Source organism: Miscanthus floridulus, chromosome 15 (assembly GCF_019320115.1).
Source record: "Miscanthus floridulus cultivar M001 chromosome 15, ASM1932011v1, whole genome shotgun sequence".
NCBI classification, from domain to species: Eukaryota; Viridiplantae; Streptophyta; class Magnoliopsida; order Poales; family Poaceae; genus Miscanthus; species Miscanthus floridulus.
In genome coordinates, this window is record NC_089594.1 from 64,508,147 (window position 1) to 64,529,258 (window position 21,112).

Genomic DNA, 21,112 nt, shown 5'->3' on the forward strand with positions numbered 1-21,112 from the left:
TTCATGCCTCAGAATATGCCGAATTTGGAATTCGGCAAAATAGTCAATAATATCAAGGCAAGCATCAAGACAAGTTCTTAGCGACCCTTCTAAACATTGAAATTCACTAGCAACTTGCTGTACCACCAGCAAGGAATCACCATAGGTTTTAACATGTTATACCCCATGGATTGCAATATGGCCAAGCCAAATAAGAAAACTTCACATTTGGCTCAAACGTTGGTGCAAATATAATTTTAATCAGCTTGATGTCTCCAATAGCACCACTGTGAGAAATAATGATTATGCCAACACCTTGGCCTTATTTGCAAGCCGACTAATCACATTGTCACATCCATGAAGTAAATCAAAATGCATATATCATGCCCCCCGGGCCTTAAGGCCATCAAAGTAAATTCCATGGGGGCTTTCTAATAGCATGATGGTTGCAAGCATTCATCGACTATATTTTATACTAAGGACGATATCAAAATATCGGCCATATGAATTCATCCACATAAATATGCATAGCCAAAACAAAATATTTTGGCTCTTGATCATTGGTAAGTAAAATAATTTGGCAACCCTCCATAACATAAAGATCCACACCAAGGATCAAAATAAGAAGTTAAGGGATTACCATGCATACCAGGGGATGAATTCCACATAGGAATAGGCAAAGAATATGGATGATGCCATGACCAATAATTTTGATGATTTGGTGCAAACCTCCAACTTGGCAATTGTTTCTTGAATCTCTTTCTCTCCTTTGCTTTTGTTGCACCACTTGCTTGAACATCATCCTTCTGAGCTTGAATACTTCCCTTAGGAACCCATGCCAAGCCTTTTCCTTTTTGCTTCTCTGCACTAAGCTTCTATAACTTCTTCTCTTGCCACTTTGGTAAACCGATTGAGCATATTGGTTTTATTTCTGTTTTGGACAGTGGCAAATGTTTCTTAATTTTGGGCACTCCCACCTTCTTTTGTTTAGATTTGGCACCTATAATATCAATAGATGATTTCCTCACTTCTTTGCCGTCAATAGCTGAATTTTTCAGCAATGTAATTGGCTTTTCAATAGTTGAATTCAGATCTGAACTCTTCTTCTTTCGGCCATCATACTTCACGCGGTAAACTTACTTTACCACTTTCTTCTTTGGTTGAGCTCTAGACCGATTTTGATCAAAACGGTCTTTACAAGATGATGATCTCTCTAAATGTCTAGGAGCTACATACTCTACATATTCTAGCCTCAAATATGGTGGAACATGTGCCTCTTCATCAAACCAGCCCCAAGATGAATAAGGATAAAAATATGAGGGTTGTGGTCCATACGACATGGGAATTGGCTGCATAAAAGGAGAATATGTTACTGCTGCGTGAGGTTTATCTCCTTGCCGATTCCACTCTTGAGACTTACGCTTTGGAGGCAATTTTGATGAATGAACTTTCTTTGACCGCTTGGTGACATTTGCTTCTCCTATCTTCTCATATTTAGCTAGAAGTTCCTTGAAGCTGAGTTTTGGCCTTTTACTTCTTTGTTTGTCATGACCTTTACCTCCATTAGCTTTATGAGCATCCTCTTTCTCCCCATCTTGACAGACATGCTCCAAAGGAGGATCCTTAGTCGATTCCCCTTACTCAATGAGATCAATCAGCTTTTGCTTTGGTTGGAGAGATTTCAGCTGCCCCCCAGTGTCTTATGGAACTGTGATAACTTTGTTGTCCTCTAGAATATCTTCTATTTGCAATTCATCAACAACAACCTTGCCTTCACTTGAGGGCTCCACATCTCTCTCTTGGGCGTTCAAGCTTTGAGCTTTAAGTGAATCGGCTAATACAAGTCGATTCAAAACCTATTTGCCATCAAGACCAATTGAATCTAATTGGTCTATGTGTTGAGCTTCAGAAAATCTCAATCGTCCTTTATCAATGGCCAATTGGATCACTCGATGAAACATATTGCAACTAGAGGTATTATGATTAGAAGAATTGTGCCATTTGTAATATGTAAGCTCTTCTAAATTTTTAACATATGGCAAAGCATTGTGATCAATGATTCTAATAAAATTATTCTTGAGCAAGACGTCAAAGATATGATCACAAAAAGTAAAGTTAAAGGTGGTGTACTTTGATTTCTTTAGCCGATTCTTTTGTGGAGTCGGCTTTAAAGCTAGGCAAACGAATGGATCGGATTTATTATCAATCCATTCGGCCACACCTTTGCAATTGCTTACAGGAAGCTTTAGCTTTGACAAATTACCACTATCGGCTTTGCCATATGGAACAATGTCTTGGCCGATAGAATCTGAATTTATTTTGTCATCAACAAATAAATTAACATTCTCAATCGGTCTATTATAATAATTAGCAAGGATATCTCTAATAGATGCATAAATTGAAATAGTATGACTAGATTGGAATTTGAGCAAAATATTTGTGTTTTCTACCTTGTTGATCATGTTGGAAAAGTGCACGTCCTTGATTTGCATGATGTTGCTCTTCATCTCTAGAGAATGATCAACAATAGATGCTAAATCATCCGAAGATGCATCGGCAGCTGTCAAGACTGAGAAAGTTGGCTTAGCCGACTGGAAGTCGGCTAGGCCGACTTGGGCACTAGCAGGGGCAGTCGGCTTGGCTGACTGGGAAGTCGGCCTAGCTGACTCAGGGAAGACAATGGAGGTAATCAGCCTAGCCAACTCAAGGCAGGCAGTAATCAGCTCAGCTGACTTTGAAGTCGGCTCAGCCAATTCTGAGCAGGCAAGCAGCCCTCCTTTGTTGCTTGTAGGGGCTTGATCTCCATCAATGATGTGGTAATTACTAGATAAGTGTACAACCCCTTTAGCTCATGAAAAATCAAGCCTAGCTGGTTTATGGCATTTTCCATGTTTTTCTGTAGCAAGACTTGTTTTTTAAGATGTGATTGATTTAGAAAGGATATTGTATTGTTCGGCTTTTGTAGCCAAATCTTTGCTTACATCCAAATCAATTCTTTCTTTCATGCCCACTAGCAATCCTCTTTTAGCCGATGACTCAACTGTGGTCGGCCTTTTCTCTTTAGTCTTTCCAAAATATTCATAGAATTGCTCCTCTAATTGAGACCATGAACCAATAGTACATTGCAGCAAAGAAGTAAACCATGCAAAGGCAATACCGGTGAGAGATAAAGGAAAATTTTGCACTCTCATATAGTCTTCTTTACCGGCAAAATCCAGCTGTGAGAGATATATACTAATATGTTCCATAGTGGTTTTATCATCTTCACCATTAAATTCATAAAAATCACGTACCCACCAACCATTAGGAGTTTTCAAGTAATCATAGCATAATGGGTATGGTCTATGATAAGTGGGCACCTTCCATTTAGATGAACCATATGAATTCCTAGCATGGGCTAAATCTTCATCGATTCGGCTTGATTTGAGAGCAACAAATAAAGTCGAATCATGATTGTTTGCAAGTACACACATTGCTGAATTTTTATTGATTCGGCTACAATTATTAGCAATATGTGGAGCCGAATCACGAGTTTTAGCACTCGAATGCCATGCTAAAATTTCACTAATTCACCTATGGTCATGAACGAAATACAAAGCCGAATTGTGAGCATTGATCTTTGCATAAGGTGCTGAATTTTTGTTGATTCGGCTATGGTTACTAGTAACATGTGAATCCGAATCATAAGTATTAGCACTTAAACACCTTGCTGAATTTTTATTAATTTGGCTTGAGTTGGGAGTAACATATGGAGCTGAATTTTGAATAGGAGCATTGGCATATGGTGCTGAATTTTTAGAGCAATTGGCTAAATAATTAGCATTATTATAGTCAATTCTCTCATTCATTGGCATGTCTTGTGGTGGAACCACATATTGTGAACTTATAGCCGATGAATAACAATTTACGTGTTGTATGTTGCTAGTAGCATCAAAACTCGAAGAATTTACAACATGCATCAGCTCTTGACCACAATATTCATAATTATGATGTGTATGATGAGGAGCATTAACAAAAGTATTAGCCGATGTAACATATCTAGTATCATAACAGCTAGCAACACCAACATGAGAGCGCATAGAACTTGCAAAATAACTATTAGGATCATGCATTTGCAAGTTGTACCTCAGGGTGATTGTAGTAATATTGTGATGCAACACCTTGGTACTTCATGATTTATAACTTGACCGCCTTGCTGAATTTTCTGATAAGTAGCGCAACTTGTTGCAAAATAGCAAACAAGATCACAAGAGGTCAAAACCAGATGTGATTGGCCTTTTGGGCCAGATGCAACGGTAATGGTGAGCTCAAGAAGATAGATCAACGAGGAGTAAGGCTAGGTTAGAGAGATCGGCTATAAGAGATAGCCGAACCAATCGTCCCCAGCGGAGTCGCCAAAAAGTGTGTTGATGTCGGAAGTGATCCGAATCAAACACCAATAGGGCCTTGGATGCCTGGGCCGCTATGGACCAAAGAATGTGGCGAGGATGTCACTCTTTCATGGTGAAGAATGGAGAGGTTTACAAGCAAACCACCAAAGGATAACTAATGTGCTTACGTGACAAAGAACCGACTAGTTTTCAGGCAAACTAGCAAAGAAACCGTCGAAGCTCTCGCCCAGGAGGGACCCTGTCAGGGCAAGGATGTCGTCGGGTTGCCCTAGGTCGGCCGGCAAGCCTAGGGCACCATCCTTGGTCGTCGGATCAAAGGATGAACAACATGAGGTTGGAGAAGAGGGTAAAAGGGATGGGGGTAGAGTTAATAGATTGATTTGTTTGTCGATTGGATAGATGGGAACTCAATCGGCCATGATCCTTTTATATATATAGAGGGGGCTGGTCTTATCCCAATAGGAAACCTCTCCAAACCTTATTTTCCAAGTTTCCTACGAGTTTGGAACAGTTCGGATCGGAATCCAAAGGCCAGATCCAAATAGGATTTTCTGTTAGGTATGTCGGAAGTCCCGACTTGGGTCGGAACTCCCGACAGTCGGAACTTCCGACTGTTGTCGGAACTCTTGACGTAGGGATAACCCCAGACACTTGAGAAGATTTCTTCAGGCTTCCCAGAAGTTTTGACACCCGTCAGAACTTTCGACAGTCGAAAGTCCCGATTTGGGTCGGAACTCCCGATAACGTGGCATCTTTTCGAGGGCATAATTCTTCATCTGGATTTCGAATTAGACGTTTCATATATGTTTTTTTGACCGTCTCGACGAGAGGGAACGCAATGGTGAAGTCCATTTCACATTTTGACAACTTCATAAAATGGACTTTATTTGGTGTCAACACCTACCTTATATTAACTCCTGCTGGTGGTTGATTAAGCATGTGAAACTTATTAAACTTTGCTTAGAATTGGAATTTATAAATTTTACTATAAAAAATTCTTTAGAAATGTTGTTCAATATTTGATGCCAAAACTACAGGGTACCAAAAAACTTCGGAAAAGTTCACATAGAAAAACTAGTCTTTTTAGCTAAACTAACATTAACATGGATGAAGTCCGCCTTTGTTTTGGAAAAATAGAGACAAAATGATAAAGTTAAATAATAAGGATAAAATCATAATTGGAAGAGTTAAAGAACATAACAGGGAAAAAAAACAATGATGTTGCACCCAAATGCTGTTTACTTGCCAATACTTCTTTAAAATTAGCTAGATCTCATAAACTCATATGGTTAAGTTTCAAGTGTGAGCAAGGTTCACATGGCAAAAAGGAGAACGTTTCCAAAAACGATAATGATTAGACCCGGGCATCTGTCCGTCCGTCCTGGACCAACCCGCTCATGCCGCTCACCCACATCGCAAGGCACCGCTTGCGCTGCTCGCTTGCATCCCCCCAAAAAAGGAAAAGAAACCATCTACACGCACTCTGCTTCGTATCCGCGGCCGCTGCAGGCAGCGCCGCCGCCCCACCCATCGCTGGTCGACGCCACTGGCTCCGCACTACCTACGTCCCCGCCCTAGCCTCTCCTTCATCTCTCTCTACCTCTCTCCCGACATGGCGGCACAGCGGGAGGCCCAAAGCGCAACCACCTCCACGCGCTGCGCACGACCGCCCCGGCGGTGGCCCAGACGTGCGGCGCAGCCCACGGCGGTGGTGGCCACTCGCCCACATCGCGCGTCGCGCGCCTCCGCCCACTCTGCCTCACTGCTCCTTCCACCAGATCCGTTGCACGGCGAGAAATCCGGTGGTCGTGGGGACTGCAGCACCGATCTAGGTCGATGGTGGTGCTAGTCGATGGTGGCGATGGCGCATCAGCCACCGGTGAACTCCACACACCGGCGAGCCTCTATTTCGTAAGCAGCAAGTAGATATTGCACTTGAAAGTGCGTGTTGGAAGTGTCTATTTCAAGTGTTGTAGATGTTTTAAAGATATGTTGTAAGTATTTCGTATGGATGTTGCAAAAGTAGATCGGGATATTTCATATATTGCAATGTTTGTACACGTATGATGCAAATGTCTGTTCTCAATGTTTTATCTGTTTTTTTCAGACGTACGTGGCAACAATGTTTTATCTGAATGTTACATATGCTTCACATATATGTTGCAAGTATTTTATCTAGATGTTGTGTATGTTTACAATGGTTTCGAATGTTTTTTAAGTGTGCTTTGCAAATGTTTCAAACGCATGTTTTAATTGTTTCATCTGTTTTCATACGTATGTTGTAAGTGTTGCATCTGGAAGTTTCAAAGTCGATCAGATATTGCATCTTCCTCCTCTCCTACTGCCGGGGGATGGCTACGCGGATGCGAGCACACGCTCTCCCCTTCTCTGTTACACGAGCTAGGCGGGGATACCGCTTCGAGCAACCTAAGATTGGACTTCCGTTGGTGGGCTGCGACACCGGTGCACGTTTGGTGAAATCGCTTAACTGTTGGCTGGTGGGGAGCTGCGTCCAAAAATGTCCTGGGCACTGCAAGTCCGGGCGCAAGCATCTCCCTTCAAAAAAAAAGTGTTAAGTGTGCACATGACCAAAAGATTCAAATTGGTCAAACACCAGGCTTGTGATAAATAATGGGAAGTACACTAGTAGCAGACTACCACAAAAAGTTTCAAAAAAAAAAGAACTACCACAAAAGGGTCACAAACTCACAAACACGAACAGAGAATCCAATCCGTATCCGGTATCCCCTCTAAAGAAAGCGAAAGCTTGCGACGTATATGAAGCTGACAGGTGGGCCAACACCTCTCAATAAAATTAAAACCCCACAGGCTCCGCCATCTTTCCATTTTCCCCCCCATAATAAAAAAAACAGAACGGAGGCTTCATATACGGAGGCTTCTGCTTCGGCTTCGGCTTCCATTCCGTTCCCTTGCCTTTTGCGGAAGGGAAAATTGGTTCTATAGCACCGAAAGAACTCCGCTTCCATAAAATGCCATCGAAAGATATCCGTCACTTAAAATACCATTGAAAGGATATCCCGTTAACTAGATCTAGCATTCCGTCACATTTGGAGATCACACCGTGATTGCTCCATCCTCCTTTCATCCCATACTGAGCTCTGTTATACAACTCCCTCTCATTCTTGCTGCAAGTGGCGCTAGCGTCAGGGTCCTGAAGCTTGCCACGAGTGGCGACGCCGCGAAGCTCTAAGAGGAAATCGACGGCGCGAGGCTCTAAGAGCTAGGTGTGAATCGTGGACGGGGGTGGGGCAGTGGTGCTTTGAGGTGCCTGTGGGCTGCTGCTACCGCGGCCATGGACATGGACGAGCTTCTATGTGCGTGGGCCTTTAGCCCTCAGACCACGGGGCACGAGCTCTGCAGCACACGTGCTCCGCCGAGTGTAAGCGCCAGCCGTCTGCAGCGCGCAGGCTTTTCTGGGAGCGAGCACCGGCCATGTGCGGGCGATGCAGCCGCCCGGCGCGAGCTCCACAGCACGGCTGCGTGGGGGCGCACGAGTGCACAACGAAGCCACGGGCGCAAAGCCCTGCCAGTCTGCCAACGGACAGTAAATGATGTAATCCTAGCTGTGGTGTTAGTTTGGTCAGTGCAAGTCTTAGTTGCAGGTGTTTTAGTTTAGTCAGTTAGCATGTTAGCAAGCGTCGTGTAATCATGTATTGTGATCGAGTCCAAATCTTCAGGATATTAGAGTCAGGTGCTCATGTTAGTGGAGCCATAATGAACTTTCACTCTTGTACAGGATCGAGCTACAAATAAGAGCATCATAAACATTGCGCTTCTTGAGCAACACCAAAATCTCTACTGTTCACGCTGTGATCTTCTCAGTTATGCGAGCTCGTTCGTCTCGAGTTAGTTGAAGCAGATAGGACAGCGGAGTTTTCCGAGATGGACTCACGGACTATAGAGAACTGCCATGGAACAAAAGAGAGCGTCAAAAGGAGAGCGTCGGGGAGGTGGAGTGTCAGGGCCTGGACCATGCCAACAGCGCACTGGTGCTCATCGCCATGGGCGCAAGCTCTTCCTCCCTGCATGCGCTCCGAGCTCTAGGACAACGCCACCGCGTGGGCAGCCTCGAACGCGAGGCCAACCACGTTCGCCACGCTCCTCAAGGCCACCTCACCGTGCGCCAGGCAAGTGGCGACGACTTCAGCTTGTCCCTCCACCGACGGCAGCGAGGCTACCTCCCTTCGCACACCTTGCCTCGCCGCTCAGGCTGACGCCACCTGTGCGGGCTGCTTCGAGCGTGAGGACGCCGACCCAGACGACGAGACAAGTCGCTTGCCACGCTCCTCGTGGTCGCGGCCATCTCCCGTGACCTAGCGACGAAACTTTGGAAATCCACCTAGCTTCCGCCGCCGGCAGCGAGGAGGAGCATAAGCAGGTGCTGGCACTCCACATCGAACTCGGGAGGCTGGGAGGAGCAGGACCGAGCATTTTTTTTTTCTTTCAGGCGTCTAGACTGTGGAGGGTGGATTTCACGACGTCAGTGTGCCACTGTGACGGAATGCCAAATTGAGGTAACAGTGATGTCTTTCAGTGATATTTTATGTGACGAATATTTTTCAATGGTATTTTATAGAAGGAGAGTTCTTTTAGTGCTGTAGAACCAATTTTCCCTTTGCGGAAAGCCGGAAAGCGAAACGAACCCCCCCGCCCTCGTCGCCGGCCGGCCGCCATGGTGACGACTCGCAGCGGAGGGAGAGGTGGAGGGAAGCGCGGCCGCGGCGCGAAGCGCCCGGCGGCATCGTCCTCCCTGCTGCTCTCGCCGACCAAGCGCGGCAAGGTGAACTCGAGCTCCTCCTCCTCCTCCACAAAGCGCAAAGCGGGAATACGGTATTGGTTGGATGGAGCTGACGTGGACTGGAATCGCAGGCGGAGAAGGCGTCGGAGGCCTCCGCGCCCGAAGCTGGGGCGGCGCCGGCGGCGGGGACGCGCTCGGGCCCCCAAACCGTGGGCGAAGCTGCTTCGCAGTGCTCGCAGGTGCGTGCGTGTGTTGGGTTTGACAGTTTGACTCTCGACATTTACTTGGGCGCCAGCCAACATTCCGTATTGTGCTCTTCGGGTCTTCCTGGTGGTTCTTCCCTGGATTCTTGATCTGAAGCGGCTTCTTCACGGTTCTTGCGTTTGGTCGTCTGCGTTGTGCCATTTCGGAGCCTACATGCATTCTGTGCATCGGTTCGGGAACCTGTACGGCATTTGTGCAATTTGTTTGTTGTGGTCTTTGGGTTCTAGCTTTTACTTTTAGCGCCTTGCATCAAGTCCACGTGTTCTGCACTTCTGGTTGCTGGTGCAGAACAGTGTCCACATTCTGTGCAGTTTCTTGAATGTTCTTGGAATCCGTTAGTTATCAGTGGTTTCTTGGTCCGGAGGAATTCCTTGATTGGAGTATTAGGATTATTCCGAAAGTTGTACCGTTGTCGTTTCTCTTTCGTAGGGATCATAATGGTTTTTTAGGACAAGGACATGTTCTAATGGAGTTATTAAACCACCATTTCTGATTTTATTATAACATACTCGTAGAAGGTCAAACGTAGGTGAACGTCTGAAATATTCTTCTCGGTGTGGTGACTGCAAGAAAGTCTGTATTTAATCTTCATGGGATCTTTCTGCATCTCAAATGTGTGAGAACCTGTAATTTTGTCGTCATGGTTCATAAATTTTGAGTTACCTCTTTTATTTTGTGATCAATCAGCTGAAAACATTCCTCAGTCTATTTGTAACTTGTGCATTTGTTTTTTTAATTTACCTTAATTAATCAGGCCATATTGCTCATTTGATATTAACTGATGTTGAATATCAACATCTGTGATTGGCAGACCCCCCATGTTCCTATCTTTGGCAACCAAATTTCTGTTGGTAACGATAAAAACAGTGACATATGGTTGGATGACCAAACTGTTAGTCAAGAACTATGCATATTGCGGCGTCTTGAGGTCCTTTATGCTTCTCCTTTGTTAGAATGCAGTTATTTGTTATGTTTGTTGACTTCTTGCATAAACTTGGTCTTTTTTTTTCATTTTCCAGCAAGGAGGTTCATGTGAGTTACAGGTCACGGGAAAAAATGGTGAGGTTGCAATAAATAAAAGAAAAACTGGAAGAGACTCCAAAGTGTCCCCTCATAGGAGGGGATGAAGTTGTTTTCGGTCATGTGGCAAGCATGCCTATGTATCCATACATTATCAAATTTTGTTCATACACCATACATGTCCATTTCATTCTTCTGTCCATTCTCTATTGATTTGGATGCTAATAGGTACTTCAGCAATGATACAATGAGTCAGATTTGTTAGTTTGACTTCCTATCTTGAGTGATCCATAACATGCTGGCAGATTTTTTCAGCATCCTCTAAGGGGTAATGAAGTTACTGCTGGATCGGCTGGAGAGAATAACCAGAGGGGTAGTCGGATCTGGTAAGATTACAATTAATTACGTATGATCAGTTTGGATATTGTAGGACCAACTTTAATTGAGGTTGACTTGACTGGGTGAATTTTGAAGCTCTTGAAAATCAGAGCGATTGCATCAGGTCTAGTCCATCAGCTTCTTTGCCTCCGAGCGGATGGCAAGCTTTTAAGGATGGACTGAAACAAGAGATTCTGAGCCCAAAGGATATTGAAGTAACCTTTGATAATTTCCCATATTATCTCAGGTAATATGCTAGTTCTAGATTATACAGTCTTGTGTATTTTCATTAAGAGCTCTGTTATCTTCCAGTTTTTCTCTGAACTTTTTCTTTTTCTGTTTGTTCATCAGATTTCAGTATTTTGCCAAAATAATTGGGCCAAAGCAATCTATCCTTTGCTATAGTTTTGGTGGCTTGGTCCTAAATACCACCTTTTTTTATTAATCTGTGCTCGTTTCGTGCAGTGAGAGCACAAAGGAGATACTCTTATCATCTGCATTCATACACATGAAAAAAGAAGTCTAGGAAATTCTTACCAAAACTTTCACCTTTAGACCAGCGAATTCTGTTATCTGGCCCACCAGGTAATTTTTATGAATTTTTTATTTTGTTGTGACAAAATAATGTCACGGAGCTGTGTTACACACATTGTTATGCCTAGCTGGCAATTTCTTGGTGTTTGCTTTTCTGTATGTCTCTAACTATTTGGCAAAAACTTGCTTCTAGGGTCTGAAATTTACCAGGAAAGATTGATAAAGGCACTTGCAAAGCGTTTTGATGCTAGACTTCTGATACTTGATTCTCTTATGCTGTGTGGTGTAAGTTCTACATGAGCTCCCTTTACTGATATACACAGTTCAAAATTTTACCAAACTTTTCAAGTTTTCAACTCCTCAATATGTAAGCAGAAACATACATATTATTGATTAAGAGATAATATTCTAGCAGACGTCTTCTAAGATTGGAGAGTCCATAAAGGATGTCCGGAGGGATGTTGCACCTTCTAGTTCAGGAGATGATATTGTGGGGACATCCAACAGACACACTTTCGAAGAAGGTTTTTGTTGCCCGTTTCTTTATTTTCTATATTAACATTTAACTCTTTCTTTAATTGAACCTTACATCTTTTTTCTTATGCAGGTGATTGGGTAGAGTATACTGGTACTAGTTCATTAAATCTGGCACCAAGGTATTTTTGTTGAGAGCTATGCTTTCATGTTTCATTTTAACTTAGCAATGGTGTGTCTTAGATCTCTTTGGATTTTTTGTGATTGCATTTTGCCAGATGTGTTCTGAAGTGGAGTTATGAAGTGGAGTTAATTTGTATGACCCAGACAGTGAATGTTGGAACCCCTTGTGTTCTTGAGCTTTGACAGACTTGAAATGAGGATATCTTTCAACCTTATTCTAGTATCAGTGGAAGGAACATATTTATGAAGCAATAGCATTTTACAGACTCAAAATGGCGTTTCTTCTGACTAAATATCTTTTTGAGTGTATGATTTCCGAATTTGAGTTACATGAACTTGAATTGAAATCAGAGAGGACTTGATGTAGTTAGATATTGATTAATCTTTTTTGTTGACACTGATTAATCTTTTTGTTGTGGTGGTCATGTGATTATTTTGTTGCTGAGATACATTTCTTTCACATTCTGATGAGTCGTTTGGTTGATTCACAGGGGCCCTTCTTGTGGTTCTCGAGGCAAAGTGGTGCTTGCTTTTGGAAAAAACCGGTCCTCCAAAGTTGGAGTTAGATTTAGCAATCCTGTAACTGATGGTAATGATCTTGGAGGTTTATGCGAGGAAAATCATGGCTTCTTTGTCATGGTTAGTCTGAACTCTGAACTTCTTAAGCAATGTATATTGTGGTAATCTTATGTGAGATAAGTTTTCAACATTTCTTCAGCTTTGGAGCTTCGGCCAGACTCTTCTGGTGGAGGAGTTGATAGCATTGCTTTAGGAAAGTTAATTGAGGTAATGGCTGTTATAGGCGATCATCCTCACTACACTTTTTTTCCCTTATAACTGCCTGTAACAACATGGTTTTGGTTTTCAATGCCTTTCAGGTCATTTCAGAAGAAAGCAAAAGCAGTAGTTTGATTGTGTTACTCAAGGATGTTGAGAAATCATTCACCGAATGTAGAGAATTGCATACATCACTAAGTGAACTTCCTGCTGGTGTTCTGATAATTGGGTCTCAGATTCATGCAGAGAACCGCAAGGATCAGGTATACTTGTGCACCTATTAGGGAACAAAATGAAATTTGGATTAGAAGTTGTCAAGACATAAAGGATGAAGCATGTTTGGGTTAGAGTTGGACAAAATGCTTACATGTAGGCTGTCCCTGAAAGGTTATTTGTCCTTGAATTATCATTGAAGTAACAAGTCGGTGTGAAGTTATATTTCCATGCTTTCCCTATTTCTGTGAAAAATGTTAACAGTAACAGAGTGCTCTGTACTGTTTTCTAGTCTCATCCTGGAGTTCCGGGGCTTCCTAGTGACATCCAGACACTGCTTGATATTATTATGGTAACATTTTCATCCGTTTGCATATTATTTTTCTGTGGGTCTATAAAATTTCTTGACATGCAACAGTTAATATTTTTAAGCCTGCTATAGTTTTTTTTTGCATTTAGTGGTACAATATCAATTATGTTTGATCCGTTTTTTAATGCATGTTTAAAAAATGCAGGAAACCTTCCCAAGCAAATTTCCTACCAAGCCAATGGATTCCTTGAAAGACAGAAGCAAATGTCCTACCAAGTCAATGGAGCATCTAAATAATCTTTTCCCTAATAAAATTTGCATTAAACTTCCCCAGGTATTGTCATCCTTAGGCACTTATGTTACACATTGTGCATGTTGATGGTACTTTGTTTAACCTGGAGATTTTTATATACGTTTTTTGGGCAGAATGAAGCACAGCTATCTGATTTCAAGAAACAACTAGATTGTGATACTGAAACCCTTAGAGCTAAAGCCAATATTCTTAATATTCGTAAGGTAAGCTGCAATTAAGGTATACGCTTAAACATTTGGCTGGAACATTTTATTGGAATGTAAACTATGTGTACCATCACACTTAAGTGATTCTGAAATAGAATTTTATGATACATTGATACTTCATACTTATTCGAGTTGTATATTCCTTTTTTAATGTTATATGCACTTGAAATTTATTTCCTTATTAGCTTTCTTCTATAATATCATCATGGAAATGGCCTTGAAATTTGAAGCAATACTTGCTAGAATGCTAGTCCCTGATAGGTCAATACCTTTTATGGCCACATCTTCAGCTGTTCATTCCACCCTGATCTGAAGTGTGAACCTCCCGAACAAATGTTATGTCTCTTACAATGTTTCGTCATTGTAGTTTCTGATCAGCAGCGGAATTGAATGCAATGAAATTGAATGCAATGATCTTCAAGAATTACCTATCAAAGATCAATTACTAACTAATGAAAGTAAGGTGTTTCTACCTTCTCATGGACCAATTCTTTCATCCTTTTCATTTCAATAATAACACTATTGTAAAAAAATATATATTGTTTTGATTTACTTCAGATTTGGAAAAGATTGTTGGATATGCTATTAGTTATCACCTTCATGACAGTGAACCCCCAAATGATGGCAAATGGGTACTTCCAATCGAAAGGTAAAAATACGATGCTAATATAAACATCAATTGATCCTTCTGTGGAATGCTAAGTAGCATTGTGGATACAGGCTCAAGCATGGATTCAGTATGTTACAGATTGCACAGAGTGGAGCTAAGAGATCAAAGAATGCACTAATGGTGACCCCTCCATCTCTATATATATCTGGTTACAAGTCCCTGATACTCAAATTCATGCAAGTCGTTTTTTTCAGGATGTGGTCACAGAGAATAAATTTGAGAAAAATCTTCTATCAAATATTATCTCACCTAATGACACTGGAGTTACCTTTGCGAACATTGGAGCCCTGGACAATTTGAAAGATACACTGAGGGAATTGATAATGCTCCCTCTGCAAAGATCTGAATTGTACAGCAAAGGGCAGCTAACGAAGGTGCTCGCCTAATTTTAAAAGAGCAAAGTGGCCCGACATATTTGCCTACTAACTATCAGTTACATTTGGAAGTACTACCAATGCATTTCTTTCTGGCAGCCTGTGAGGGGAATACTGCTCTTTGGACCTCCTGGAACAGGTAAAACATTGCTTGCAAAAGCAGTAGCAACTGAGGCAGGTGCAAACTTTATCAATGTATCAATGTCAAGCATTACCTCAAAGGTTACTATTCAACAGAAACAGTTGGTATTCGCATTGGAGGGGGGGGGGGGGGGGGGGGGTGCAGAAACTCGGTTCTGGGTGCTATTTTTTGGTCAGAAGATGTTCCGTTAAATCTGATGACAATTTTATTTTTTTTGTTCAGTGGGTTGGAGATCAAGAGAAATACGTCAAGGCCATTTTTTCTCTAGCTAGTAAACTATCTCCTGCAGTAATATTTGTTGATGAGGTGTGCAAGCAAATGGGTTGTCCATTGTTTTATTCTGTGTTTTGCACTCACAACTGTGTCTTTTCCTTTAATAACAGGTTGACAGTTTGCTAGGAATAAGGGGAGGACCAAGGGAGCATGAGGCAACGCGCAAGATGAAAATGAATTTATGATACATTGGGATGGTTTGCATACTAAAGAGCAAGAACGCGTAATCGTTCTTGGAGCCACAAATAGGCCATTTGACCTTGATGATGCTGTTATTCGAAGGTTTCCTCGCAGGTAAGCTTTTATGATCCCCTGAACTAGACTGATTTTGTATCCATTCCTTAACTCTTTGCACCATGTCTTACTGGCAGATTAATGGTGAGCCTTCCTGACAAGTCAAATAGAGAAAAGATTTTGAAAGTAATACTATCCAAAGAAACATTAGAACCAGATGTGGATCTTGAATCAATTGCCAAAATGGCTGATGGATATTCAGGAAGTGACTTGAAGGTATGTTGCTGTGCCTTAAGACTCTTCAGAAATGTGAAGGGATTGCAAACTTATCATAATGATCCCTTCCTGCAGAATCTCTGTGTAACTGCGGCACATCGTCCCATTCGTGAAATTATTGAGAAGGAAAAGAAGGTGTGCCCAGAACCTCCATCTATGGTTTAGCCGCTTTGATGCATCTCACACCATCTCTGTCTCTTGGTAGCGCTAAAATATCATTTGTTTGATACAGGAGAAGAGTCTGGCAATAGCTGAAGGTAGACCTGAGCCTCCGTTGTATGGAAAGAAGGACATTCGCCCACTTGGAATGGATGACTTGAAATTTGCGCTTGGACAGGTGAAGGAATAGTTAATTCCTACCTATTTCTGGCATGCTATGGGCACTTCTGCTGTTAAGATTACCTTTTCCCTTAGCACATGTTATAAGCACATGATAATCAGTTGTGCTTTTCACTGTAGGTGTGTGCTAGCTTTCCATCTGATTCAAAAACCATGGCCCAAATTTCTGAGTGGAATGATGAGTTTGGAAGCGGCAGCGGGTCGAGAAAGAAGAAGACTCTACCGACACAACAGTCCACATACTTCATGTAGCTGAACTTGAATATAGAGAAACAGCAGCATCTGTACAGTTGCTTTATACTTGCCAAACAGGCATGTCCTCACAAGTAGCCATTCCTGATCCTGAATAGGTCAGGGTTTTTTCCTGCTCCAACATACAGCTGCCATCGCCTGACACACTCCCCTGTAATTAGTTAGATTGCCTAATGAAGTACTCGTATCTGGAGTCAGAGGATTGATATGATTTTTTTGCTGTTGTAACTGAGATCTGTAGTCGTTGCCCCATACCATCTTCTTACACCCTTTTAACTATTCTGCAAATTCTTTTTTTTTTCTTTGTATAAAACTATTCTGCAATTCGGGATAGGCCTTACATGTAAAGAAAAGATAATATGAATTAGAGATAGCCGTGAATTGGTGTCAATTTGATTGATTGCTGCAGAGATAGCCTGGTTATATATAATGGCAATATCTTATAATATATTTTGTTGTACTTAACAACTCTGAGCTGCTGCTTGCCTACGAAATTAGCTGTAATTTCTGATAATGGGTAACCGCGGTATGGATGCCAAAGTTGAAACCTGCTCCAGATGAACAAGAGCATCTGTAGCTGAGGCCTTGTTTAGTTGGTGATTTTTTTTGGGAAATGGTACTGTAGTACTTTCGTTGTTATTTGGCAATTGGTGTCCAATCATAGTCTAATTAGGCTTAAAAGATTCGTCTCGTGAATTTCGTCTAAACTGTGTAATTAGTTTTATTTTTTATTTATATTTAACGCTTCATGCATGCATCCAAAGATTCGATGTGACGGGGAATCTTGAAAAATTTTGCAAAATTTTGGGAACTAAACAGGCACTAAGCTATGGATTCGGAAGGTGAGATTGAAATGATGATAGTTAACACAAAGTTGGATGTACGGTAGCAGGAGGCACCACATTCTTGGGTTTTATTTACAGAATCGCAAAGTCTAGTCAACCTCAAGCATTGTCTTATAATCACACACACCTGGTGACTACAATTGGCTTCCTGGCCCTGCGAACCGACCATTCGGCTGACGAAGGGAGCCAATCTCGCGAGCAAGGACGGCTGGTCCAGATCTAGCGGCGAGCTCAGCCCGTGGCAGTAAGTGTGAATGTGGATCTACTATATATAGCAGGGCAGCGAAGGAAACACCAACTTGGCGACAAATCTTCATTTCCCCTATAAACAAATTCACTCTGTGTTTACCGTCTACGTTTACGTTACCAATCAATGAACAAAACACTATTTTGAGAATGTGCGGTTGGTGTAGGTCCTGCTAGAGCTAGAGTCGAGTCTCTCTATTTCAAGAGCCCTGCCAAAAAAGGCTCTAAATCGACATGCTGGACCCAAATTAAGCCGAGTAGGGAGCACATGTCCTCACTCAACTCAAGTTGCATTGCGAAAAAAATGCACGCGAACGATAATCCCCAGTTCAATCAATCTCCTATGACTAAAAAAAATAAAACTAAGATAATTTTTTGGTGCGACGTTTGTTTGGGGTCGCCTCGCTTCTCCCCCTGCGATCCCCGCCTCCCGTCCGCAGCGCAAGTCGCTCTAAAAACGGAAAGTCGCAACCATAGCCCCCACCCCCCGTGCGACCCGCTGGATCCCACGGGCCGCCGCGGCGCGTTCCGCTCCCATCCCCATTCCCACACGGCGATGTTTTACCGAGGTATCGGAGAGTCGCCACTCCCCACTAGTTCTCGTTGGAGCACCCGCGCAAGGGTGTAGCTCCCCCTTGATCCGCGCAAGGATCAAGTGCACTCTACGGGTGATTCTTCGACACTCCGTCGCGGTGAATCACCCACAACCGCTCACAACTTGAGTTGGGTCATCCACAAGCTCCACCGAATGATCACCAAGCTCCCAATCACCACCAAGCCGTCTAGGTGATGGCGATCACCAAGAGTAATAAGCCAGAACTCACTTGATCACGACAAGCCTAATGAGAAGGGTGGTTGCACACTTTGCTACTCTTGCTTTCACTAACGAGGGCTCTCTTTGGGATTCTCAAATCTCAATCACCTCACTAGGACCTTACTCTTCTTGGCACTCTCAAAGGTGTTTCTCAGCTGTTGGAATGAGCAAAAGTACCCCCCTCACACGAATGGAGGAAATATTTATAACCTTGGTTGAAAACGAACCGTTATGTGCCTCTGCGGGGTGATCGGACGCTCTGGTCATGTTGACCGGACGCTCCGGTCAGTTCTCCCCGAACTCCAGTGTTTAAGATGTGATCGGACGCTGGTCAGCACTGACCGAACGCGTCCGGTCACGATTTTCCCTCTCTGGAACCTTACTAGAGTCGATCGAAAGCTGGCACCCAGCGTCCGATCACTCACCTCTCAGCGTTCGGTCGCGTTCAGGCGATTTCACCTTGATCAATTGAACTGATCGGACTTTGCGCCAGCGTCCGGTCACTCCGAAACCAGCGTCCGATCAGCATTTGACCCTCCATTCCCTTCCAACTCTCGATCATACATGAATAAAGTTTGCTCCAATGGATCTAAGGGCTTTTTAGAAGCTACCTAGTGCTAGATTTAGCAAGTGTGCACCACACCTAACTCACTAGACTCACCTAGGTCAAGCTACCCATCCATATCCCCCTTAATAGTACGGACAAAGGAAAAACAAAGTCCTAAACTACTCTAAGTGCCTCCTCAACACCAAACGACACTTAGAACTAGTCTATCCTTAACCTTGTCGTCCATCCTTTGAAAACCAAAATGATTTCCATCGTAGGGGCATGACCACCATGATAGCCCGATCGATCTCCATTATCGTGACCTAACTTAATTGCCTCTGCAAAACACACGTTAGTCACAATAATCACGTATTGTCATTAATCACCGAAACCCAACTAGGGGCCTAGATACTTTCAATCTCCCCATTTTTTGTGATTGATGACAATACCACCTCGAGTATGTTAAAGAGATGAGGTTTTTAACATGCTTGGTTCATATAAGCTTTTGACAATAAGAACAAAATTGTTAGGCAAGCTTATATGACCCAAGCCAACATGATGTACTCAAAAGATATGAAATAAGGAAGAGTACAAATGATAAAGCTCATTTGCATCGGAGTAAAACGCGGAAGCAAAGCAAATGAGCATAACACAAGTGATATGACATATAAATGATTCAAAGTAGAGAGCACACAAGTCACATATCACGATCACGTAGATATCGCTCACATAAATATAGTTTGATGCATAAAAGTAAACACACGAATGCATAATAGTGTATCACACATAAAAACCAAATATAATAGATAAACTAAGCTCCCCCTAAGTCGTCGGTCTGGTCCAGTCCAATTAACTAGGCTCCTGACACACATCCTAAATTTTAATAGCTGGATCCAAACACCCCCTTAGACACGGTAGCATATGTGTCCACGTGAGGTCTTCGAGGAGAAGCAAGAGACCGCACGTGACCCACTAGCTGATCCGCGCCAATGACCTTGCCGGTCACGAGCATCGTCACGGCAGTACGGCCAACAACCCTAGCGGCCGACGCCGGCGACCACCACAGCACGCACAGCCGGATGCCTCTACCTGGCAACCAAGGAAAACGACACGCTCATGGAGACTCTCGGCGGCCACCATGGAACAAACCATGCACCTATAGATCTTGCACCGACACTAACACCGTGCCAAAGGTGCTGCATATTTTTAAAAGACATCTGCGAAGCCATCCAGCATTAATGTACTCATATGTTTAGCATTGGCAAAAGTTGAAACTTCCTTTTTCCATTTAGGTACCTTTTCAGTTGTACAACAGTTTAGCACAATATTAATGATGGATGATGAGTTAATGTTCTTACAGTTGTCCTTCAAGCGGCTCTTCATTGATTCATGTCTACACGAGGGAAACTTAACCTAAGTTTATCTATTACATGGAAAAGCTCGAGCCAATTTCTGTAGTTTTTGTATGTGTGTATGTTCCATAAAGAGAAACAAATTTTTTGCCAACAAAAATTCTACATCTATATGATAATCATCCTAATATACTACGCGTGCAAGGACGTGCGTGATGGACTAAGTTTGTTAGAAAGAACTCCTTTCCCTCGAATCTGGAGGCACCAGGCTTTTTGTTGGGTGCTAGGATTTCTTGCTTCGGTTAATTACCCATCAAGGATGACATGTTAGAAATAAATAACATGGGTGTTGATCTGTTCATCCCACCAGTTCGGCTTGAACTTATCAGCCGGCTTATTAGCTAGAATATACAGTATTTTTCTCTCATAACAAAACAACTTCAGCCAGCTTATCAGTCAGCTTTAATACTAACCGAACAGACCCCAATCCCCCGCCCACCCCTCTGGAGCAGAAGCGGCAGTAAATTACCACAGCGGATCTGCTTCAATTCAAAATATATTCTAAGGAATCCAAGCCCATTGAGGCCCTGTAGTTTTTTAAAAAAAAAATCTCCGGAGATAATACAATCCCTACCAAACAGAAACTGGTTCTCTAAAAAAAAAAACAACGTTTTGTCCGATTTGTGACATGAAAAGTTGATTGACTGCAACATTATTACTAGCCTATGTGATCCGTGTTTTATTACTACCTATGTTCTCTTTTATAAGGTACATACGCACGACGTATATAAAGATTCAAACTTCGAGATCTTTGACCGATAGTTTGAATAACAATTTTAAATTATTATAACATAAACTTGATATAGTTAGATTTGTAATTAAATGTACTATCCAATTATCATAAGCTTATAAGTATAAATAATAAAAATAAATAGATGGTAAAAGTG

General features: G+C 42.5%; 1 pseudogene; it reads left to right on the forward strand.

The window, feature by feature from the left end:
• The first annotated feature begins 9,043 nt into the window (after positions 1–9,043).
• LOC136507551 (uncharacterized) lies at positions 9,044–16,752 on the forward strand (annotated as a pseudogene).
• Positions 16,753–21,112: the final 4,360 nt, after the last annotated feature.